The 9193-nt window shown below is 39.0% G+C and overlaps 1 long non-coding RNA gene across 1 annotated transcript; it reads right to left on the bottom strand.

Moving 5' to 3' along the window:
• Nucleotides 1–2048: 2048 nt before the first annotated feature.
• LOC116077833 lies at nt 2049–8730 on the bottom strand. The gene is made up of 3 exons (XR_004113348.1): nt 8578–8730; nt 5101–5216; nt 2049–2112 (listed from the first exon to the last, which is right to left on the bottom strand). It is a non-coding gene; the product is annotated as an uncharacterized LOC116077833 (long non-coding RNA).
• Between the last annotated feature and the right edge of the window lie 463 nt (nt 8731–9193).

The raw sequence follows: 9193 nt of genomic DNA, 5'->3' as shown, positions 1-9193 counted from the left end.
CTCTTTGCCTCTAACATTTGTCTGAAAATGCTTTCAGAAGTAGACTCTGTTTTTGAAATGGAATTGTGCTGTAGGTTCTAAGATGAAAACCAGAGATGATTTTCTATTTCCATCAAATGGATTAGTCACTTTCATAATACATAGCTATTGTGACTCAGAAGACATGGAAGCCACCCTGATACACATTTAACAGCTGACTCTCAGTCAGGGGCTATGGGAGATGCATTATATGGTGCAGAATTTCTTACATTTAGCAAGAAAGATCTGATTTGCTCAAAATAAGAAAGATAGTTGTAAAGAGCTATTATTGTTTAAAGGTATGTCCTCCAACCCAGGGACACTTTCAAATAACACCCCACCAGGGCCTTTAAAAAAAAAACCACAGCAGATGCTGATAGAACTATATGTAACTCAGTACAATCTTAGGAAATTGTACTCAACCAAAACATTGAACTACCATGTCATCTGGCTCCACCACTCCTTGGTATTTAAACAAAGAACCCCAAAACAACCTTGTAAAACGTAGAAGACAGGGATGCAAAAGCAGTTGTGTTTGTAAAAAAGGACTAACATAAGGACACCTGACACCACTGTCTACTGCCGCACTGCCTATAACGACAATCTAGGAGCCAACCAGGTTGCCTGACGACTGCCTATAGGAGCCAGCCTAGGTGTATTATGAGCCAGGCTTGGATGAAGACAACATGGCCTATCTTCAGCCATCAGGACAGATGACATTATATCACTCACAAGAGAATACATGTAGTTGGTGTCATCATGTTAAACAAATTAATCCAGTCTCATAAAGACAGATACCATATGTTTTCTCTCATTTGTCATTCCTAGATGTCATATGTCACATAAAATCATGTATGTGTGTACTAAGTGAAAGTCGATGTGAAGTTGTCTGGGGGTATGGGGGGCATTAACATGAAGGGGGATGTCTGAGAGGATGGGTGGAAGGAATGAGGTATTTTGTTCATCATTTAATACATAAATGAACAGAACATTAAAAAAGTACAGGCTGCTTAGAAAAAGATGTCAATAAAAGTAATAAGTTATGGATGTGAATTGCCACCTCCCAAAAGAGCAGTAAACAATGTTTTTCCCAAGATGTGTTAATTAACAAAAGGTAACATCTGTACTGATGGGGGAAATAAAAGTTAGATAAGGGTATACAGAGATCTCCAACCCGCACTAAGACTATTAGTAGCAGATTTTCCATCTGATTCCTATTTTATGATGGAAAAGACCCAGCTTTTCCAGGAGGCTCTAGAAGGGTTCCCATGGAGCCCATGGCTCGAATGTTCACAGAACTGGGTTCCCTACACTGGAGACTTGGAGCCTTTATGTTCATACTGTGCTCACTGACAAAGAAGGACACAGAAAGGATAACAAAACTTTTCACTTGGTCTGAGAACAAAATCAGAGACTTTGTTTTGTCTAAGAGAAAAACAATATAAGCTGGATGGATGGAGAGATGGACAGTCAGACAGATGGAAGTCATGAGTGATATCTTAATTTGAACACAACCCATTTACAACTTCTGGGGAGACCATGAAGCTGTCTTAGAAGCAGAGCAACCCTTGTAGGGACACATGTTTAGGGAAACCTTAAGTTCTCTTTAATCTTCTCTCTCACCCTACAAGCGCAGCACCTCTTTGGGAACCCCACTGTCTTAGTTTGGGTTTCCATTGCTGTGAACAGACACCATGACCAAGGTGCCTTATAAAGGATAACATTTAATTGGGGCTGCCTTTCATGTTCAGAGGTTCTGTCCATTGTCAAGGCAGGAGCATGGCAGCATCTAGGCAGGCATGGTACAGGAGGAGCTGAAAGTTCTATATCTTCAGCTGAAGGACACTTGGAGAAGACTCTGGATCATGTTGGCCAGACTTTAAAAGCATACATATGAAACCCCAAAGCCCAACCTCTACAGTGACATACTTCCTCTACTAAGGGTACAACTCCTCCAATAAGTCCACACCCCCTAATAGTGCCACTTCCTATGGGCCAAGCATATTCAAATCACAACATCCACTGTGATGTCCTTGATCTGATCTTGGTTTTATTCACTTGGCAGGTCCATGGTTTCCATCCATCTCTTTTTACCTGTGTGTAAATATGAACTAGTGTAAACCAAATGCTTAACAAGAAACAACTTGAGCTAAGACTTGTAGTAAACATGAAACAGTGTGTTCAATTTTAATCAATATTCTTAGGTATGACAAGTGGTTATTTATAGTCCGCCTCTCCATTTAAGTCTTTATGATATTGTAAAATGCATTTGATTTTTGTGTATTGGCCTTACACCTTAAGATTTTTGTTAAATGTGCTTACTACTTCAATATTTTATAGGACCCTCCAGATTTCTTGTATGAACCTCATCATAAGCTACTAAATTTCTGTGCAAACTTTTACTAAATGTGATTTATGATATCAGATGAATCCACATCTATTTCAAGTGTATTGAATGTTTTAATCACAAATAAATATTAAATTTTGTCAAATGCTTTAGCTTTGACTACTAGATTATTTTTGCTTTAGAGATGACTATTAAATTATTTTACAATTGTTTTCTTTTGTTACTCTGACAATTTTAGTTGATCTGTTTTCAAATTTTAAACCACTTTAGTCATGGAGTTGAAGCATTGTCAGATTCAATTCCAAACTGTGTTGATATGCTTGCATCTGTAAATCTGAGGGTGTTATGTTGTCTGTAGGTCCTGTATTGTTGTCTTCTTGTCCACTATGTTTGAATACTAACTTGTGGTCCTTAGACTCCCCTGGTCAGTATTACTAGGAGTTTATTAATTTTGTTAATTTTCAAATTTTGAAATTTTTATTATTTATAAATTTTGTCTTATTGAATTATCTTCTTTATAAATTGCTGTTTTATACAAGTTTACTTTGTTCTTCTTTTGGCTTCTTAGAATAAGGTACAACTCAATTATTCTGTACCTTTCTTTCCTCTAATAAAACTAATTGAAGCTGTACATGTTACTTTGCATGTTGTTGCCTTAGCTGCACTCACACACTTTGATGCACTGTTGCATTACATAATTCAGTCTCAAAGATGTCTAAATATACATTTTTCTTGATACCCTTGTATTTTGAATTTCATTATTGAATAATTAAATGTTTAAAGATTTTTAGACTAGTTTAGTAAATTCTAGTATAATTCCTTAATAGTTTATATTATAAACTATTATACAAATTCTAGTATACTTCTATAGTAGTTTATACTTTTAATTCTTTCAGATTTTTAAATTACTGGGACCTGTTTAATGACAAGAAATAGCCTTGTGAATTTTCATGTTCAGCTGAAAAAAAAAATGTTCCCTACATTTGAATCTAATGTTTTGGAAATAGGAAACAAGTTAGTCTATGCTGCTCTCCAATCTTATATATCTTTATTAATATCTGAATTATTTTTAAAATAGTACTTTAAATAGTTCCTAGTATTTCAAGCATGTTTCCTTTATCAGGTCCCTTTTCAAACATACTATAGAGTAACTACCAATCTCTCAAGAATTATATTATGAACAAGAAAAATAAAGATCAAAGGTCTGTTTGCTATATAAAACATGAAATATCAATGATATGTGTATATACTGATAAATGGTATATTCACATGACATGACACTTAACATATATTTAGTAGCACACAAAAATAACACACTCCACTTAGCATGTTATATGCTCTGTAAATATGATCTGTGTTTTCCTCCATTTCATGTGCTGGAAACAGGGCCCCCAGTGTGCTACGACTGGGAGGTGGTGAAGCTTCATAAGGGGAGTTGTAGCAGCGATTGATTGTGGTAGTGGGTATGAGGTCTTTAGAAGGCTTTGATGTTCTCCAGTGACCCTGTAAGTGTAGGCTTCTATTAAAAATAGCTAGAATCCCCCCACCCTGTATCAGGTACCTGCCTTCCCATCCTGGTCTTTTGTATTTGCTTATGCCATGATGCTGTCCACCATGGGCTAGAATCCAGATTAGAAAAGCTTAACCAAAATCAGCAAATACTAAAGAAAAATAAAACCAGAGGGATCCCTTTGTATTCATGCATTAGATACCCAGATAAAACAGACAAATTCTTGGTGTCACAAATTATCAAAAATGGCATAGGAAATAGAACATTTAACCATTTCTATATCAAAGAAAGTGAAGCAATGAAAATCCACCTCCCACAGAAGCTGAATTCAGGTAGAGTTGTCTTCATGTGTAAACACTTCCAAAGATAGAAGATACAAAAACCACCAGAAGATAGAAGGAAAGGAAGAGTTCCCAACTGACTTTGTGAAGCCAATAGTTTTCTGATTCCAAAACAGACTAAAATAATACTGTTGTAAAAGAACACTGTAGACTGATATCCCTTGTTGTCTACACTGTTCAAGTGTTTGCACTAGGAGACTGAAGTCCCCAGCATGTGAAGATTATACATATGGCCTGTCTGGACTAACAGATGTTATATATGGTTGGCGTAATACTTATTGCTGAGGTTTGGCATTTTGCTGTGCTAAATACTGGATGCTCCCAGAGACTACAATAGACCCAGGTGGTGCTATGTGACTTTGTCCCTCAAATTATCTCTGATTAGTGAATAAAAATGCCAACAGCCAATAGCTGGGCAGAAGAGACACAAGTAGAATTTAGGGTTCCTGGGCTTAGGGTTGGAGGAGAGCCACGATGGGGAGAAAAGGGTAGAGAAAGGAGAAAGCACCCATGGGGTAAGAATCTTAAAATAGTGGCCATGTAGTTGGATAATTGAAGTTAAGAGCAGCCCAGATGAAACATGGCAGATTGTATAATGGGATTATTGGCTGGGAAATAGGCATACTAGCATAGAGAGTAGGCATCTGCCAAGCTCTTGAGCTGACTAAGGCCTATTATAAATATAAAGATTGTGTGTGTCTTTTATCTGGGAACTAAATGGTCAAAGGCAGGGTAGAAGCTCTGTATTGAAATTAAATATTTCAACAACATATATAACAACTTAAATATCAATTATTATAACATGTCATATTAATTAGCAGAAGACAAAAATACATTAGGTAATGGCTAATATTAATTGTCAGATTGACAGACTCGAAAGTTACCTAGGAGACCAAGCTCTGAGCACATCTGTAAGGTGATGCTAGACTGAATTAACAGAGATGAGAAGTTTCTAGTTTGGGATAATGGGCAGTAGAACATCCATTGCTGCTATGGAGTCCTGCAAAAGGGAGAAAACAAGCTGAACACCAGAGGTCATCTTGACTTCCTGCTTCAGGTTTCTGCTGTCACACATTCCCTAGCATGTCAGACTCTAACTTCAAACTGTGAGCCAAAATAACCCTTGGGTATTTTGTCACATCAATAATTGACAATTAAGTAACTAATATACACGGACACCTAGAACAGGTACAGTGTCAAGTACAAAACAAGCACTCAATATAGCCACAATGGCCACTGTGAACCCTCCACAGGCAGTGGGAGGTTGGGTCTTCAGTAGGGTCCTGTGCCATAGCGTCAAAAGTTATAGGTATTATGTACCAGATCAAAAAGATTTAATAGTCCAAGGCAAAGCTCAAAGTTAGCATTGCATTTAGCAACAGAAGGCTGGAATCAGCAACATAGGGAGGATAGATACCCCAGCCTCATGTAAACCCTGCCTGAGAGACGGTAAAAACAAACCAGTCCTCTGAAGGAAGGTTCTCCAGTAAGATCTGTAAAACATTGAAAGAGACCCAGGCGTGTCTTATTAAGAGTTGTGCTCTGTGCTCTTGCTTGCAAAGGTCAGTGTTTTTAAGATGGAAATTTGTAAGAAATTGGTTCGGAGATACAATTTGGTGTCTGCACAAATGCCAGCAAGCTTTTCACACTGAGTGACAAACAGATCTGAAAATTTCCATGAAAACACACAGACTCAAAATAGTCCATAGAATCTTAAGAAAAAACAAACAAGGGTGGGGGAATTTTGCTTCCTATTTTGAAACTTATTTTAAAATTGACTTAAAAGAAAAGATGAAACATACATTTGAAGTAGACACAAACCATGGCACTGACTCTTATCCACACAATTGGTTTTTTGGGAATAACAAAATCTTGAATGGTTTTAGAAAGGGCAAGGTAGGGACCAAAGCAGAAGTGGATTCCAAAACCATGGCAGAGTCCTGGCTGGGCCTTTGCTAAACAGAAATCAAAATGTCCAGAAACAAATGAAAAGTGCTCAGTCTATTTCAAACAAATGTGAACCATCAGAGCAGTTATATGTGGTTCCCACAGAGTTAGGAAAAAGTAAACTAAATGGAACTACGGGAATCTTGCATGTTTCTGGGGGCCTGTGAGTCACATATAGCTCAGATATATTTGACAATATAGAGCAGAACAGAGCATGAACGTTATCCTAAGACCTGAAAAGTCTCCTAGGAACACACTCAAACTCTACACATGCATATGATGATACATATAACAGTTCATTGTGGCAAGTTCCAATCTGAAATCTACCCATGTTCAGCAACAGGGTAGTGGTGCTTTAACACCTTTTTATTTAAATCTTTTTTTTTCTACAATGAAAATGGAAGACAGATGGGTGGGTGGCATGCATTGTTTTTCATGTGCCTCATTATGCTGAGATACAAGAAAGCCACAAAGTAATGCAGTATGATTCCATTTTGTGATACCACTAAAATGGACTCTTTATCTTTTGAGGGATGTGTGCTCTCATAGAATGTGGGTGTTTCTCTCTTGAACTTTTAGTAACTATGGTTACCTGAAGGAGGCCCATGGGCCCATAAAGTTCCATGATGTGGAGAGCTCATGATACCTTGTCCCTTCCCAAGAATAGATAAACCAATGGTTCATGGTTGCTTGGGGGGAGACAGTTTTTCAGCAGTATGACCACTTCTAAGCTGCCCATATTTCTGTAGGAATCTCCTCACCCACCCACCTGGTGAGCAACTTTGATTAAACAACCTGATTCACCAAGCCAGACCAGAATGAGTTGTTCCTATCACCTGTAATCTGTGCTGTCTGAGGTGACTAGACAACTGGTCTCCCCAAGAAAAGTTCACATACTATGTACACAGTAAGTTACAAAAAGTAAGTGGGTGTTGTCCCAGTGGGGAGCAATAGATACATGACATGTCTGCTTTTCAAAATGTAAATGATACATTTCTCAAGCTATGTGGTGACATGCATGTAGTGTACAAACATTCCTTGAGCCATCCACATTCATTTTCTGTGCATTTCCTTACTCGTATTTTACAACATAATATAGAAAATACAAATGTATCCATAAGAAAGCATGGGCACTAATGTTTATGCAGTAATAATAATAATAATAATTACTGATGTGTTCCGAAGAACAGACACACAGCTGTGGTTTATCCACACCATGAAGTACTGTTGGTAGCTCACTCCAACAGGGTGAGCCTAAAACACTCTGTGTTAAGGGAAGAGGAAAAACAAGAATCCCAGCATGGCTTTTGTAACAGGAAGAATTCTGGAAGGCTGTAGAACACTGGAGCCTCAGGGATAAGCAGGTTTGCCCTGATGGGGAGGAGCTGTTTTAAGGAAGGGAAATAAACTAAAATTGGGCTCTGTTTTGGGTTGTACAACTCTATATTTACTTTTTAAAAATTACTGAGTTGTTTCTACCACTACTTCACTAAACCAGCACAATTCCTAACTACATTCTAAATATTTACCTTCATACCCACAGATAAATGTAGCTTTCACCCCTCATAAAAGTAACTTCTCTTTACAGCAGATGGAGACCATTACAGAAACCACAACCCATCAAATGGTCGTGTGGTACCCAGCCCCTAGTGACCCATAGCACATACAGCTCCTGCACCTAAGGTTCAGGGAACATCACGGAATAGGGGCGGAAAGATGCTACAAGAGAAAAATGTGTAGAGATTTCACCTCTTAGAACTGACTACAGGTATCAAAGTATACCACTCTTTTCTGACAAAATGAAATCTCATCATGTATCCTTTCCACATTCTTATCCATTCATTTGTTGAGGGATGTGTGGGCTGATTCCATAATGTTCCTGTTCTGAGTAGTGTTTCAATAAACATCAGTTTACAAACTTCTCAAAAAAAAAAAAAAACCTGAAAGAGAAGCTACATCCACGAAATCTCATCAACTTGACTGCCTAAACAAGACCTGAACCACACAGCAACACCAAGACACACACTAATACGAAACAGGGAAATCTCTCAGGGTCCCAAACCTAACCAAAGAACGAGAGGCAACTAAAGGATGCAGCGAATGGGAAAAAATAATCTTCCCTAGTTGGTTATCCAATACCAAGTGGTCAGCCCCTAAATCATATATCATATACATGCAAGTGACGTTATATGAGCTGAGCAGGTTGTGTGTGTGTGTGTGTGTGTGTGTGTGTGTGTGTGTGTGTGTGTGTATGAATGTATGTAATGTTGTGAGAGAGGAGAGAGAGGGAGGCATGAAATTGAGAGAGGGTGGTGGGGGATACATAGGGAGGGTTAAAGGAGGGAAACTATATAATTATATTTTAACTTAAAAAATAACTTGGGCTGGGAAAATGGATCAATAGTCAAGTGTACATGTTGCTATTACTGGTTTTGGGTTCTAGCACCACTTAGCTGGCCAGCAAGAGCAGGGTCCAGTAGCTGATGTCCTTGTCCCCTCATGCTCCCCCCCCCATGGAGACTGGAATATTACATCAGATTCTAGAAAGAGCAGAGGGGGGGGGGAGTCATTCCTGTTTGTGACCTGAGGAAGCGCATCACATTTTAAGCATACGGAACTCATTTTGCCTTTGTGCTTGGCTCTGAAACTGGGCACATCCTGACAACACAGACGGTTACACCAGCCTGCCTTTCTGCTGTCCCCCCTGTGGCCACACTGCTCTGAATACTTCAGTCTGTGGCCTCATTTTGGCCACGTGCAGCAGGCACCAGCTCTGTTGCTGGGCCACGCCAGTGCAGGCCACACAAATAGGAGAGTTGGCTAAGCCCCCAACAGTTCTGTCCATGAGGCTGTTGAGCTGCATCTGTGAGGCTGCCCCACTGGGAAGATCACTCACAAGGTTCACACCATGATAACCTGCAATGGCTGGCTGGGGGATGGGGGGCAGTACACATGGAGGACTGTGGAAAAACAAAACAAAACTGGAGCTGGAATATGAAGTAAGTCAGGGACTTACGCTGCTACAGGCTT

Source organism: Mastomys coucha, unplaced genomic scaffold, assembly GCF_008632895.1.
Source record: "Mastomys coucha isolate ucsf_1 unplaced genomic scaffold, UCSF_Mcou_1 pScaffold5, whole genome shotgun sequence".
NCBI lineage: Eukaryota > Metazoa > Chordata > Mammalia > Rodentia > Muridae > Mastomys > Mastomys coucha.
This window is presented reverse-complemented; position numbering and strand designations above follow the sequence as displayed.